Genomic DNA, 15,938 nt, shown 5'->3' with positions numbered 1-15,938 from the left:
CACAAGTTACAAGCCCTTCCTTCCCAGGAGGAGATAGATGCTGATTACAGGAAGGCCTTCTCCATAACAATTCTCTTCCTAAATCACACCAATTGCCTTGTCCATTTGAAAGGTGCATTTACTATATCAGAATTAAAAAAGACCCTTATTATTAGCAGGATCTGAACCATTTCCCATCAAAGTTGTTTGCATACTGGGCATGTTACCTTTTCCTGCATAGCACTGCTTGAATCCCTATAACACCTTCCTAGACAAAGTGCCATTAACATGCAAATGAGAAGTTCACACTCCTCCTTCCGCAGTCCTGCTGGAGATGGTGCACAATTAAAGTCCTAAGGAAAGGTAATGGAAGAATTAAAACAAGGCAGCTTGGCTACACATGCCACAGTAATGCTTGCAAATCAGTCTGGCCTCTAATTACCACACTATGTCCAGGAGGAATCGATTACAGCAATATAGATGAATGGAATCCTAAACTGAAAAACATATCGGATTAAACATTAATGCAGTCATTGACTGTTATCAATATATATTTAATGAAAGGTAAGACCTAGCAAAATATAGGATTGATGGGGTTTTAAATATCTGGAAAGACCAGAATCCTGGACACAGAGGTTTTAAAATGGTCCCAGCAACATAACATACCAAAACTATAAATTAATACACCAGGCTATAACTATACTTTGTGACTTGTTTTTATTGTAAAGATTGGTGTACACAGAGCCAGACAGGAAGCCAAGCCTCAAACTGTGCTCTATTGACTGCTGAGGTCTCCATTAGCCCAGGGTGTTCCAAACAGCAATACTGGGTTGCCTAGACCAACCCTAAAGATGATAGAATGCAACCTCTTCTCTACACCAGGCAAGCAGTGCCAGACAAGCATCTGAATTCAGCAAGCTTCCCCTTGAAATGTTATACATACTTTAGGGTTCAACTTTAACCTTATTTTCTAAGGAAAACAAGCTTTTGCAACCATCTAGCCTGGCCAACAGGTTCAAAAGTAACTGAAGGAAAGATTGCAAAGAAGAAGACTACAAAGACAATATTGGTTCTGAGACCTTGAAGCTTCAGCACTCAGACATCACAGTTGAAAGTGCCCAAAACCTCTCCAAAACACATGTTCCTTCTGCATGGAACACAAAAGATGAACCTCTTGTGTGATCTGACAACTCTGAGCCCTGTGTCTGGTCTACTTAAACATTAACTGGTCTGGCAGATTATGCTGTACATGGTGGCACTGTTTCGTCTTACCTACCTTTGAGGAGCTAACCAGTATGTCCAAGTTAGTCTTTCACGAGGTCTGGCTTCCCCACCATACTGTGAGGCAAGCATCTCTGCACACTTCTGAATCTGCCCTCTCTCTCCAGTGACAGTGCCTGGGACCTACAATGACAACATTCAACTGCAGCCAACCCAACTTTGGTGCCCACAATTCAGGGGAGAAGCCAAGGCTCCAACATTCAGTGAACAAACACAAACAAACACAAGAAATTCTTAGCCAATTTATACTTTCTGAAAGGATTTAGGGTTAATGGGACTTCCAGTTTAAGAGTAAGTTATCCAGGATACATTTTCCAGTCTTTTGGATGTATAGAGCAAGTGACTGTGCCTTTTGCCTACATAAGAAGACATTAGCTGCACCACCCTGAGAAACCACTGAAATCACATTGTGGTACTATGGTATTTGAATGAAGGCATCCAGAAATGCACACTCTCTGCAAGAAACCAACCCCTGGGAGCTAGCAGGGCTCCTTCTTCTCGACTGGAATTGAACCAATATCAAAGCACTGCAACAAAAATGCTGTGTTTCACACGAGAGCCATTGATCTCCTGGAATCACTGATCACATCAAAGCTAAAAATCACAATTCCAGCAGCGACACTTTGTTTCCCTGCCTGTGTCACCTCCACTGCTTGCAGTATTACTTCTATCCTCTCACATAAGGCTGCCAGCTGCATTGCAATACCCATCACGCAGCACCCCACCAATAGCTGGTGGCTGCTAAGGCAATATTTGCACTATGGTTTTCATTACAGTTTATAAAACTCTCTGGAGCTCTTCCAAAGGAAAAGCCCCACGTAAATTGGAATTATTATTGTCATCTACAGGCCAAGTCCAGTTAAGAATTTACTAGAGCTCAGTGTGGAGACTGCAGACGTTTGAAATCCCAATCAACGGGCTGAGCAATAAACGTCATTAGCATTGCCTGTAACACATTTCTTCAGCGGCATACAATAAATCACTGATGAATATTCAAGGCAACCCTCTGAGGTTATCTCCATTTTACAGACGGAGGCAACCAGGAGACAGAAGTTTAGAAGTGACTTGCCTATAAACACAAAACAGATGCACAATTCTATTGTCTCGCCTTCGGAGTACAAACTACTCCTTTTTAGACAAAGCTTCAAATTCTATAGACTGATTTGCAGTGAAATTAAGGAGACTGTCATTCCCCAAAGTCACTGGTGGCTATTCACTCCCCAGGTTACAGCACTGGTTACCTACATTACAGCAACAGTTATAGAATGCAGAGAACTGCAGATTTTCACTGTATGAAGTCGAACAAACAGATAAAAACCCTATCCCAAAGCCTTGTTATGGATAATAAAATTAAATCTATGCATAAAATACAGTAAGAAAGAGAAATGAAAGACTCAAAAACTGCTTTAGAGGAAGAACCAGGAATGGACCAACCCTCCAGAATAACTATATTCATTAACTAAGCATCACCCAACATTGCCCAGGAGTTATTTTTAAAGCCTTCCTCTATATCTCCAAGAACTGATGTCATCAAGCAAAATGAGGAACACTGTGAAAGACGTGTTAACAAGATGGAAAGAACGTTTATGCAGTTTCACACATTTTCCCAGCAAGGATTTTGACATTTAAGCAGGATGGCCTGGTTACTAGCGGCTACTCTATGAACTGATGCAACACGCTCACCACTGTGCTGACTGGCAGATGCAGTAAACAAGCAGTAATTCACCCCAGGTTCTTCCTCCCTGTGGCACAGCTTTTGTACAACTGCAGAACTTAATGAGACACTTGAGCTAATATTTATTTCCAATCGGCCTCCTTTACTCCAACAGCATCAGCCTCAATGGATGTTTTCCTCTGTTACTTCGTTGGGCAAGTCAATAGTCTATTTACTTCAGATTTCTTCAGTTCTGGATTTCTAACTAGGGGGGACTGGATTTAGATATGCTTTTTATTATTAAATACCAGGTAACAACCTGCAAGGCTGCAAAGTGAATCAGCCCGGAAACACTGTCCTAAAGAAACTAACCTAGCAAGAAGGATTAACTAAGATTGGCCTTAACCAAGCAGATCCCCAATCCAGAAGCACAGCAGATTAGAGACAACGCTGATAGAAATGGGACGGCCATTGACTAAAGACTGAAGGTTTACAATGAGTAAAGTGAAGTTACTCATGATGGAAGCACGAGTATCTCTGGCCATGCAGCAGCTTGAGAAGAAGCTTTAAAAATTCCCTGTACTACACTTGCACCTGCAGTAGAAAGCTCAGGAATGGTCTGTAATAGCCATGTATAATGGCACCGGGCAAGGGGAATGTCAATCCTCTCCAGCACAAGGACAACCAACTCGACCCATGCATTTGAAAACATCTTAGTCAATGCTTTCTGGTGGCATATAGCGACCAACTACCTGCACAGCTAAGTGCATCTGCACCAAGACACAGTTTTCCTGCAGAACTGACAACAGAACTCAAAAGGGAAGAACAATTTCCTTGTAGATGGAAACACTACATTAACAAAAGTAGTTTCCAAGGTTTACAAACACAATAGTAATACTGAGAATCCCTCAGGATCACTGTATGGATTTATTTAAGTTTGTTTCTCCAGTTTTTGTGAGAAGCAAAAGAGACTTCAGAATCTGGGGTTAGCAACTGCTAAAAAACCACAGTTTGTTTCTGCATTGAACATCCATTACATCCCTGCAAGAGATGGTCAGGGCATGCCAATGGCCACCAGCAGGTCACAACACAAGAGACCTCATTCCTATAGACACCTCAAAGCAGTTTCCAGCCGAGTCACATGCTCACACCTCTCTCTCCTAAATAGGTCAGGCAGCAATCCATTATCCCAGAGTGAAAAGCCTGACTTTAGACTTCCCATTTGCCTGCTGGAATTAAAGAGTTAACAGAAACCTGGGTTTATTTGGGGGTTTTCCATGTGCGCACACACACGCATCCATCTATCCGAGCAAAACGCTGCTACCATATTTTAGCAATGTGAATACTGCTGGCTTGAAGAAAATGGGCACAGTTCCCTTTTTAGAAAGAACAAATTGTTCAGAACAAGGACAAATGCAATAGAGAAATCAGGCACCGACTCCTGCTTCTGCTGTTTCAAGCTTCTGGTACATGCAGCTCAGAGACAGTCTTTGCATGATTTTTTTCTGTATATAGACCAAACATTGTTCAAGAATCCCCCCATAACTCCTTAGTGCTCCTAACAGCAAATATTTACAGTGTGTGTGTGGGGGGGGTTATATTATCAGGTATGAGAGGAATTAGAGGGTGCCCTGATCTTTTGTTGGCTACAGATAGGAGACAACCACTGCCCACAGGGCCAGAGTAATTGCAATGGAGCAGATACTTGCTTCACTTGAGTGTAGTTTAGATACAAAATGTGGGATTTGCTGCAAACTGTGTTAAAATCACCCCTCTAGACTGAAAGCCACAGAAACAGGTACTACAAAGAAAGGCAGTATAGCCCAACCCCATCATCACATAGGGTGAACTTGCAGCTACATCTCCAGTTAACCAGGACACAGAACCTGATGCCATCCCAGGCTCCCTATTAGTCCAGAGACATGGAATTCCCAAACCTGCCTTTACTCTCTTGTGAAAGCTATAGATTATTCCAGTCTTCGCTGGGGCTTTAATTCGACTCATTAGCACAGATTTGTCAAAGTTAATACGTTTTTCTCTGCAGGACACCATGAACTTCAGGGGAGATGCAAGGATAAAAAGGCTAATGTTATGTCTCTCAGTCTCTTTCCCAGTGCACAGAAATGAACTGATATCCCCACAGCAATTTCAGGCTTTGCACCTCCAAAGGTTACTTGTCTCAGGATGGAACAACCTGATGTCTCCAGAGGACTAACAGGGACACCAATGAGTCCAGAAAGCTTTTTCAACCATACATTTATATTGCAGGCATTTGAGATAATAGCGATAAAGCAAGAACAAAACTAATAAGGATTATTTTGTCAAGTAGCAGTCATCTCCTCTCTGTTAATCAAGTTCAATGGCCATAATAATAAAGCTTGACTCTCCAGTGTTGGAGAAGATGGAATTTAACACTCCCTTCCCTCATGATGGCATGGAGCCATCAGAAAGCAACAGAAAAACAAGACCACACAGCATGGAGACCCCTTAGGGGATTTCTTGAGGTCACTAACAAGAATTCAGCTTGTCCAATACATAGAATCATAGAATAGTTAGGGTTGGAAAGGACCTTAAGATCATCAAGTTCCAACCCCCCTGCCACAGGCAGGGACACCTCGCACTAAACCATATCCATATACAAGTTTGTCTTCCTGTGTTTTTAAAGGATGTTATTTTAAGTAAGTATTCCCATGCTGCAGCCACAACTGTCATGAAAACACCGTGTGTTAGACCTCAGAAGCATAAGAGATGGCACCGTGGAGAACTTCTCACTAATTAGACATGAAGCTGGCTTCCTTTAAAAACTTGTTAGATAAAAAGCCTTGACTGATCTATTTTTCCATTACTCCGAGCTCAGGCAATGAAATTTAAATCACAGAAGTGCTAATTATTATTCCTCAAGTCAGCTTTTCATTACTGAGAGCATTCTCTCCAACACAGCAATCCCCAAATCTCTCTTCTAATCCTGGCAATCCCTTTCACTTGTTCTTTGATTGCCTGTAAGGCTGAATGTTGGCATTAAACCTCTCAACTCAAGGTGTTGATCTACATCCTGAGCATGGATCTGGGATTTCTCTGGAGCACAGATTTTTCTGGGTCTCCCACCACCACTTTTGTATGTATGGATGAATGGGTGTTGGAGAAAGAATCACCAATGGAAAGACAGGAGGGCTTGACAAGTTTCTATGTCCTAAGTTTCATCCACCACAGGACAGAGCATAGGTGGGTCCATCTACTATTCGGACACATGCTGCTCTTCCTACCCAACATCTTTAGTAATCTATTCCTTATTAGCATCACATCTCCTTCAGATGAGTCTCCATTTATGCTCATTCACAGCATTGCCCAGATTCATTTGTCATCAGGGAGTATCCAGGCTCCTAAAGGTTACTGCTGAACAACACTATATAGAAAAATGAAGAGAAAAGGGGAGATGGAGTGGCTGCACTGGAGCAAGGAGAGGCTAAGGCATATGGAAAACAGGCATGGAGAAAGCAGATGGGAACAAGCATGTCAGCAGTCCCCCTTAACATGGTACTGTTCCTGTTAGTGACACCCCAGGTGAAACAACCCCACACAGCTTTGTTGGAGGGCAGCAGAGCTGATGGCAGGGATGGAAGGCATGTCCTGTGAGGAGCAGCTGAGGACTTTGGGGTTGTCTAGGTTGGAGAAAAGGAGGCTGAGGGACAACCTCATTGCTCTCTACAGCTTTCCAAGGAGGGCGAAAAGGATGTGCTGATCTCTTCTCCTTGGTGTCCAGTGACAGGACACGTGGGAATGGTCCAAAGGTGCACCAGGGGAGGTTCAGACTGTCCATTAGGAAGCTTTTCTTTACAGAGGCAGTGGTCAAACACCTGTAACAGGCTTCCTAGACAGGCAGTCGATGCCCCAAGCCTGTCAGTGTTTAAGAGGCATTTGGATAATGCCCTTAACAACCTGCTTTACCTTTTGAACAGCCCTGGAGTGGTCATTCAGTTGGACTAGATGATCCTTTTAGGTCTCTTCCAACTAAAAACCACTCTATTTTAACCATGTATTTACTCTGGAAAGAGATCGGATGCTTCCATAGCCAGATAATTGAGTGATCTCGCCTGCTGAAGCAATAAAAACTCCCTTATATTTGCTTGTTCCAAAACACTCTGGAAAAGCACATGCAACTGATTGCTACTGCAGGATGTGATTCTCACACACAGCTGGATTAATTGTCTTCACTGTTCCAAGCAAACTGGCATCAAGGCTCAGCACCAGCCTACAGGATGGTAGTTCTATGGCAACTGCCTTTTGCAGATAATAGGCTGGATTTGTACCACAAATACTCCCACTTTAAAGGCACAAATGCTGCCCTTTGAGTAACTGACTTTTTGCTTAAGCAGGAAAGCAGAGTTTTGGGACCTTCATTACAGAGGGAAGCAGCACACTGCAGCAGTGGGTCAGGCTGCCAAGGCCCTGCACTAAGTCCCCCTCTCCGTGGAGAGCATCTTTAGCAGGACAGAGTTACACAAGCACCGCTTGACTTCTGCTCACTTTGGCATCTCCAACACCTTTATTTTTTCCCCTTTAAATTCATGCAGCAGGGTGCAGTCTTTTGAGAACCCATGTGCAAGCTCATCTCTTTTCATGCCAGCGCAGCCTTTCCTCCCCTTCCTCTTCTCTCTTCCCTTTCCCATTACTCTTTTCAAGGTCTGAAAGAAAACACTTTTCAGATACTTAAAGGTTACAAGTTAACTTAGTTCAGCAGTACCTAAGAGAAAGCATTTCTGCTCAAAGGAAAGAAAACAAACAGGGTACCCTGTGATCTCTAACAGCACAGCAGCAGATTTCCGTGAGGCTCTATCCGCATGGAGCAATGCAATATGGTACTGAAGGCTCTCTCCTCTGTCTGTACAAGCATTCCCTAATTATCTCAGGAAAATAATAGCTGGGTTAGTTTAAACGGGTGGTTTAAATTTTGCCTTAAGTCTATTAGGGAAGAGTGCACCTCCGCATACAGAGAAAAGTGTGGCACACCAGGAGCAGTAACTCCAGGCAAGGCAAGATGACAAATAGCAATTCAATCTCAAGCTGTTCGCAACCTAAATATCCATCCCCAGCTCCATGCAACAAAGCCCTCATTTGGTTTCACCCTGCGTAGATAAAAATCATTAGACATCACAACACAAATCTCACCAGTACCTGAGGCAGGGCCAGTGTTTAATAGCACAGATTAGCTATGAAACTACTGTAGCAGCAACAGACTTTAATGTGGTCTTGGCTCTGTTTAAACACTGACAGTGATTTTAAGGGACAAGCTCATCCTTGTTCTGCCCTAATTATTTCAACATATTAGCACCTGAAGAATATTTGACTCAACCACCTCCTCCCCCAGCCCCAAGACTAAATACATTATTTAGGCACAGGCCAGCATGGATTACATGACAAACATGACAGATCACTTCTCTTCTCCTGTAAGAGTGCCATTAAAAATAAAATGAGGATTTAGTTAGCTATTGACTGAACCACTGGGAGGGGGGGCAGGAAGCTGAAGGACTTAATGCAGAATGAAATTACGGAAACTAGAGAGTCAATCAAAACATTGCCTTAGGTCAGCTCATTTGTCCTCCAGCCAAAGCAGGGCTGTTGCTGCCCCAAGCTCTCTCCAACCACGATGGTTTTGATGTTGAACCCATCCGTAGCATAGAAGAGGATTTTATTGTCCCATAAATCTCCCACTCAGAAGTTCTGCATGCATTCATACAAGCTTTCTTATCTGAACCGCCCCATTCCTGCAAGGTATGCCCACCTTGTGCTACATTCCTCACCCCTGCTATGCCAGCCACCCTGTTGCAATGAATCTCTCCATCTTCTGCACTGCCTGGGTGGTTATTTGGCAATATGCACAAACTCGCGCCTCACACGTTCCCAACTCCTCTTTCTGTACTTGCCAACAGCAAGACTTGCACTGAAAGTGTTGGTCCTGCCCTAAAAACAAAGGGGAATATGCCTAAAATTAGAAGAGGAATTTATCAAATCCACAGCTATTATCGTTCTTGCTTGGCTGTATTTTATGTGAAAATAAGAAAATACCAACAACCCCATACCCCACCCCAAACAAAACCCAGCTGCAGATACACCTATCTGGGACACACCACAGAACTTAAAGCAAGCACCTCAGTTTGCCGATTGATGGATGCCAGCTTGGGTACCACAACAAGGACCAAATGAGGGCAGCTCCAGAGCTAAAACCAGCTCTACCACTTGCATTAGAGCCACAATACTCCAGTTCAGGCTACAAGCAACTGGGCCTGGGAAGCCAGGGAGCACATAGAATAGATGTGCTAACAGAGGAAAGCTCTTTCACAGGAAGGTGACAAATGGAAGTTCAATTTGCTCACAGACACCTTTCTCCCACTCCCCAGTTCTCACCTTTCCTTCCCATGCTTGTTAGGGAAGCAACTGCTCAGTTGCTCCCTAAAGAGCCTTCTTCATGCCTCCATCCATCCATCCATCCATCCATTCATCCACCCCTCCCTTCAGCTGCCTTGCTAGACCCCATCCCCAGGCTTTAGAAATCACTCACAGCTCAGTTCTAAAGCACAGAAGATGATGAAGCCCAAGAGGCAGCAAGTCTGTCCCAGCTCTGGCTCTTCCCAGCTCCCTTCATCTCACCAGTCTTTGGGTCCCTCCATACATGAGGTTGGGAGACACTCAAGCATCCCAGAGCACTTTGAACTTCTTTTTGCAACAGATCTAGAATGGGCAATGTAATACAGCATAGGGCACATAGGTGATGCTGATAAAGCAAATCAACAACAACAAACCCAATGATCTTAAGGTCCTTTCCGACCCTAACTATTCTATGATTCTTTGGTAAGAGCAGGACTAAAACACAAGAAAACTGTATAGAGTATGACCATGAGACCAGCGAGCCCTGAATCCCCTTCCAGAAGTTCATAAGACATTAATAAGGAATTGGGGAAACAGTAAAAGACCAAAGGAAATATTTACTGCTGCCTTCCTGGTATATTCTCTCTGCTGCCAGCAATTGGCATCTTGGGGACTTCTTGAATCACAAATAACGCACACATTGCATTTAGGTCTTTGCAGACTCAAATTACTCAAGAGGAAGGGCCCCTTGGCTCATCTGTGCTTTTTAACAGCAGTCACTCACCTATTGAGTGATTTCTAGCGTTTGGTCCATTTTTGTAAGCCTATATTTTGGTTGCTGAGAGACAAAATTTCATCTTATTAATAGGACATATTTCTGAGCTATAGTTTAATTTTCTTCTTGCTGTAGTAAATATAGCTTGAACATGCTAGCACGCATTTGCACAAGTCTTTCTAAATCCAACAAATGTAGTAAGTTTGGAAAAAAATAACAAAACAAGCATAAATGCCAACACGTATTTGTAAATATATATGTATATAAATATATATATATCTCTATATATCTCAGAGAGATGCTAAAGCATCTTTCCACTACCTAAAGGAACATATAAGAAAGCTGGTGTCCTGCTGGTGTTTATGACGTGCTCCACATCCCTGAATATGTTCAAGGCCAGGGTGGACGGAGCTTGGAGCAACCTGCTATAGTGGAAGGTGTCCCTGGTTGGGTTGGAACTGGTTGAGCTTTAAGGTCCCTTCCAAGACAAATCAGTCTGGGATTCTATCAAAGCAGAATAAAATAAAGTAAAAAGATATCCCCAAAATTGCATTACTTAAATAGAAAAACCCCTGCCCATCAATTCCTTGCTTTTTCTCCCCAAATTCTATACCAATATTTCCCGGAACAGTTCCCAGCCTTCATTTTTAAATTACCACTTCATTTCTAGTGCCTTCTCTCCACAACAAGGAAAATCACTGCTATATAACTTCTTTTACAGCCAAGATGGGAAACCCTCCATGAGATTACCCATTCCCTTCCCTTGTAAAACAGAGAGGAAAATGTCATTCCAGGAAAGAGAAACGTTAAAAAAAGGCCAATGAAACAAAGGCAACTCCTGCACGCAATCTTATTCTTCCCCTCTGAGTCAGTAATAAAGAGGAAGGAAGGAAAAAACCCAGATAAAACAAATGCAAGGAGGAGGTGTGGATGCAGCATGTTTATCCCAGTGGAAGAGGGGAGGCTGTAAGAGGCCGTGCAGCGCATACGGACACCCCAACCACCGCCTTGGTGTTTACAAACACTTTGATGCAACCAGACAGGGAGTTTCATTGTCCCCACCGCACTCATGTCACCCATCCCTCAGCGCCGAGATTCCAGGGACAGGCTGCCAGAGGACACACAGTGCCAGTTACACAAGAGAGGCGCAGAAGCAAACATGCAGCAGAAGGAAAGGGGGGGAATGAGATGAACCAGCTCAGATGCACGCTCTCTTCCTGCTCTCACCAGCCTCCAAGTCAGGCTTTGGAGCAGATTAACTTTAAAGGGCACCAAAAGATGCTGACAGATCTGAGGCGAGCAGGACCCCTCTGCACACACAGCACAAAATTAGGTGGCTGAGGACCACAGAGATAATGCAGAAGGGGATAAAACCTTCTGATGTTATGTACCACTAGTTATACTGCACTAATACAATTGCACTGTTCAAGTCAAACTCTGAACCGCGCTTCACAAACAGCAAGGAGCAGGGGGATAAAAAAGCCACTCTAAAATGAAGTTCTGCTGGAGCACAAAGTTTTCATGAAGTGCAAAATATACACACTTGTAGTTAAGATAAAATGGAAAAAAGACCAGAGTTTGGAAACTGAAATAAACCACCAAGCTGTCCAAGGAATGATTTTGAAGACGGATACTCGTGATATGACTTGGAAAAGAAGCCTGGACCGAGTGCACACAGCCAGAACTGAGCCAGTTCAATCTAAATCTCCGTGAAAGAGGGGAGGAATGTGGGTGCCAAAACACAGAATCCGGACGAAACAGCGCCCCAGCACTCCCAACCCCATCCTGCAACAGACTTGGCTTATTCAACTCTTTAACACTGCCTTTATTTTGCATTCCCCAGGAGCCCCGGGTCTCGCAGGCGCTCAACACCAATTAAAACCCTATCTTATTTTCCGCTGCTATATAGCGCAGAAGACAAACGGGACAGGGTATGCGTCTCCCGCACGGTGTCAGCGGTATTTCGGGATGCCCGGAGCTGCGGGACGCGCAGCGCGGCCGCGGAGGTACCGCGCCTGCCCAGCGGGCGGGGAGGGGTGCTCGTCCCCGCGGTATTTCTCCGATTTAGAGGTTTTGCGGGTTATTTTCCCCTCCTTTTCCAGCAATGGCAGGGAAAGGCAGCGCAGCCCCGCTCGGCACCGCTTATCCCCGCACAGCGTGGGGAAGCGCATCGGGAGATGGTGGGGGGGTAAAAGGAGAAAGAAAAACACACAGAGACAGTACAGAAAAGGAGCGCAGAACTCACCTGGTTTGGGATTTTTCCTCCCTCTCCACGACCATAAAACGAGGCGGGAGCCAGGAGCCGGTCACCGGCAATGGGAGAAGCTGCCAGCCGCGGGCCCCACGATGGGGATAGCGGGGCCGGGTGCGATGCAGCCCTCACGCTCCGGGGTAGGTGTTGGAATAACCCCGCTGCGGTGCAGCCCCCCAGGGACGGGTGCAAGGCAGCCCGCTCCCCCGGGATGAGTGCTGGCCGGCCGCCCGCCGCAGGGCAGCTCTCGGGATGGGTGCAGCGGGGCTGGGCACAAGGCAGCCCAGCTCAGGGATAGGTGCTGAACCCACCTCCCCGTGCAGCACCCCGGGATGGGTGCTGAGCCACCCTCGGGCCAGGACAGCTCCCCCCACCGGGATGGGTGCAGCGGGGCTCGGTGCAAGGCAGCGCTCTCCGGGGATGGGTGTAGGGCAGCACCCCAGGCTGCAGCAGAAGCAGGGGGCCCTGGTGCTGGGGGCCGGAGCAGGAGTTGGGCCCCCCCGGCCGTGTCCGGCCGCGGCAGCGGGAGGCGGCACCGGCGGAGCACAATGAACGGCGGCGCCCCCGCGGCCGCCCGCTGGGCAATGACATCACCCCTCTCGCCCGCCGGGGCGGGGCGAGCGGCCGCGCCGCCACTTCTCCATTGGCTGGCCCGTGCCGGCAGCGGGGGATTCTGGGGCTTGTAGTTTTGCGAGGGGAGTTTCCGTAAGAGAACGCGTTAGGTGAGGACTACATTTCCCGGCAGGCTCCGCGCTGCGCGGCTGCGGGAGGGAGGGAGGGGGAACTGAGGAGGAAGGTGATGTGGCCGCCATGTTGATGGCGTGGGGCAGTTTTAGCTCAGGAGAAGTGGCCGGGCCGTCGGGTTAAAATGTCGGCAAAGGGGGAGGATGGGAACCAGGTTTGGGCTCAGGGGCGGACAGAGCTTCTGTGTAGCGGGTAGAAGAGAAGGGGAAAGCTGCGGAGTCGCCCAGCGGGCGCAGCGGGTTGTGTTGTGCAGAGCCCTGAAGGACATGGCGTAGCTGGCGGTTGTCTCTCGGTGCCCGTTGGTTCTGGGTAGGGTAGTGCAGCTCCATGTGGGGAGTGAGGTAAAGGCAGGAGTCCGTTTGGGAGCTCACCCCTTTTGCGGGCCGGAGGGGAGCCCGTGAACCCGTGGCAGCGGGGCCCTGCGGCGGGTAGGCCTCGGCAGCGTGGGAGCGGCGCCCGCTGAGGTGGGTCTGAGGGGGGAGCGGTGGGTGGTTGCTGGGTACGGCTGTGAGGGCAGGCGGCTGCGGAGCTGTGCTGGGACGGTGCTAGTTGTGGAGGGGAGGCTGCTGCGTGCGGTGCAGGGAGCCGGGGAGGCTCCGGTGGCTGTCGGGGTTGTGTCCTTTGCGCCCTGCGGGGACAGGGGCTGTAGCTACCCAAGTGTTCGGGCGTAGATTGTGGTTTACAGAGCGGCGCTGAAGCCTTGGTTTGGCCTTGGTGGGGAGGCCCTCGGCAGGGAGCGCGCTGGGACATGCCCTTGCCGCACAGCAGGTGATAGTCTGTGCTTGCTGGTTTGGGGCTCTTTTTAAGGGTTGTGGCTGATGTCTGGTTACTGCGTTAATAGTGTTTGGGTGTCAGAGAAACGTGGCTTAATGTGACCAGCAGGAGGAGCTTTGCTCCCTCCTAAAGGCAGCTGTCGTCAGTGCGTCTGAAAGAGGGTGTGTTTAGAATTAGATACAAGGAAGAGGTTCTTCTCTATGAGGGTGCTGAGGCGCTGGCACAGGGTGCCCAGAGAAGCTGTGGTTGCCCCATCCGTGGCAGTGTTGAAGACCAGGTTGGACGGGGCTTGGAGCAACCTGCTCTAGTGGAAGGGGTCACTGCCTGTAGTGGGGGTATGGAACTGGATGAGCTTTAATGTCCCTTCCAACCCAAACCATTCTGTGATTCCATAGAAGCATAAAACAACCTTGAAAAAGATGAGAGAATGGATGTGATATTGTAAGACCTGTCAGCATGATATGGGAGCAGCCAAGCTAACTTGCTTCCCTGATTTCTTATGTATGCTTGTTGTCTAGTGTAGGCATGGCTTAGCCAGCTGACTGGATGCTCTCTGAGTTTTAGCATACTCTTGGGCTGGCACCTAGAAGGTAGGATAGGTTTTGAGCAGCGGGTTGTAGACTCGTTGTGCAGAACACCATCCCTGTCCTAGTTTCTGTCAGGGAAGGGGGGATGATCTGCTCACCAAGTGAGAGATTTAACTAATCTCTGTTAGGCTTAAGGGGACTGGAGTTCCCTGAAATAACATGTGGAAGATAACCCCATTGTAAGGAGGGACACTCAAAAGTATTGCATGTTTTGTGAAATAACCCTTTCTAGTTACAGCTGATTCCTGTGCAATAAAGTACTTTATTAATTCAAGAAGATACTCCACTGAAAGGAGATGTGATGAGTTTTACAGGCTTGCTGGAAGCCCTGGCTAAAGTCTAATAGTGGTATAGGTGAGGAAGAATGGGGTTCCAAGGTTTTTATTTCATACTTTGGCTCCTCCTGGAGGTAAGTACAATGCATTTGCTCAGGATATTGCCTCACAGTAACTGCAGAGATGCAGTAGTCTTGTATGCTCCAGGATACACTTGAATGGCGGAGGAATGATGTTATGAGATACTCTGTGATGCAGTTACTTCACCAGAATCTTGCAGCCTTTCAAGATGTGTTGGTGTTACAGCAGTGTGCGCGATTCTTTTGTCTGTTTCAGTCCACACTGCTGTAACTTTCAGTAATGGTTGCATACACCTGAAGGAGTTCTGAATTACAAGCACAGCTTCTGTTTCTTTTCTACTCTGCTGCTTCTCTGTGCAAATACTTTTAGATTACATGTGCCCACTGTGGACTTCGACCCTGTGCTTGTATAATGCAGCTTATACCAAGTAATGATGGTAAGTGTTGCAGTGGATTAACTGGGGGGAAGCTTGGTTGTCTCTTCTATAACCGGCAGAAAAGGAGTGAAATCTGCCTGCTGGCCTAATGACAGTTTGCTTTGTTATTTAAACTGGTTGAGAAACAATTGGTTTCACCTCTGTTGATTCCTCTCTCTTCTTACCCTCTGTGTCAGTGCTGCTGCTCAAGGGAGGAGACAAGGATGCATTCTGCTTTCCAGATAATGTTTCATTGTTTATACCATGTGTCTGAAGATGCCTCAGCTAAGAGTTGCTATAGCATGTTGAAATGCAGAAAAAAGAAATAAACTTCAGAAAAGACCCAAAGTAATGCTTGTCGCAGGAGACAAAAATAGGTTTGTGTGCCTGCCCACTTTTATCAGTTTGGGGTATCTGATACTTGTCAGTGTATCTTGCTGATCACAACTTGTTGAGATGTCAGTGATGAAACCTGTATTATGTGTCTCAAACTTGGATGCTTTATTCAACTGAAGTGCTAATGTCTTGAGTCTGCTCTGCTCCAACAGGCCTTACTTGCAAGATCCACAAGAAGCTTGCAGTGTCTTGCAGAAACAAGCGTTGTTTCAGCATTTCTTAAGACAGAAGGTGACGACAGAATTTGAAGTCTTTGGCATTTCTTAAGCACATTGCTATGCTCTGGTTTAGTACTGTTAACAAAAACTTCTGTCATCGTACACTGCAGAAAGCATGGGTTGTCTTCGCTGCTGCAGTGCTTTT

At 46.4% G+C, this 15,938-nt stretch overlaps 1 protein-coding gene across 1 annotated transcript in view; it reads right to left on the bottom strand.

Annotated features, from left to right (window-relative positions):
• RAB30 (RAB30, member RAS oncogene family) overlaps window positions 1-12,438 on the bottom strand; it is a 40,718-nt gene extending 28,280 nt beyond the window's left edge. The window contains exon 1 of the mRNA XM_061343409.1: window positions 12,298-12,438. The gene's annotated coding sequence lies outside the window, so the exon portion shown is untranslated. The remainder of the gene's footprint in view (window positions 1-12,297) is intronic.
• Between the last annotated feature and the right edge of the window lie 3,500 nt (window positions 12,439-15,938).

Source organism: Neopsephotus bourkii, unplaced genomic scaffold (assembly GCF_033783945.1).
Source record: "Neopsephotus bourkii isolate Nb327-2 ecotype Australia unplaced genomic scaffold, CSIRO-AGI_Nbou_v1 NB_1825, whole genome shotgun sequence".
Classification (NCBI taxonomy): domain Eukaryota; kingdom Metazoa; phylum Chordata; class Aves; order Psittaciformes; family Psittacidae; genus Neopsephotus; species Neopsephotus bourkii.
Note: the sequence above shows the minus strand (reverse complement) of the source record. Positions and strands in the feature narration are given on the sequence as shown.